The 416-nt window shown below is 50.2% G+C and overlaps 1 long non-coding RNA gene across 1 annotated transcript in view; it reads left to right on the forward strand.

Moving 5' to 3' along the window:
* The window catches only part of LOC107742047 (uncharacterized), a 45,596-nt gene that overhangs the window by 41,312 nt on the left and 3,868 nt on the right, over nucleotides 1-416 (forward strand). The gene's annotated exons all lie outside the window — the stretch shown is intronic.

Raw genomic sequence — 416 nt, forward strand, 5'->3', positions numbered from 1 at the left:
CTCGTCTTTCCCTCCTCCTTTTTATCCTTCCGGAGCTCCTCCGTGAGACTCGAGACCGGTGAGTGGCGCAAGTGGCGCAGGTTAGCAATTACTCCACCGGCCTCGCTCCATTCCCACGGCTCTCGGCCCCGCCCCACTCGTCACACTGACCATGATATTACAGTGCTTGATTGGCCAGCCAACATGCCTGACCTGAACCCCATGGAATCTATGGGATATTTTCAAAAGAAAGATGAGAAACAGTCGATCCAACAATACAGACGAGTTGAAGGCTCAATAGTGCCTCAGCAGTGCCACAGACTGATCGCTTCATGCCACACCTCACTGATGCTGGAGTTTGTGCTTAAGCTGTCATTTGTGTTTAAGGAGCCCCGAAGTATTGAGTGCATAAATGAACATACTTTAAAGAACTTGAC

The sequence above is a fragment of the Sinocyclocheilus rhinocerous genome, unplaced genomic scaffold (genome assembly GCF_001515625.1).
Source record: "Sinocyclocheilus rhinocerous isolate Xijiao unplaced genomic scaffold, SAMN03320098_v1.1 scaffold135, whole genome shotgun sequence".
Classification (NCBI taxonomy): Eukaryota; Metazoa; Chordata; class Actinopteri; order Cypriniformes; family Cyprinidae; genus Sinocyclocheilus; species Sinocyclocheilus rhinocerous.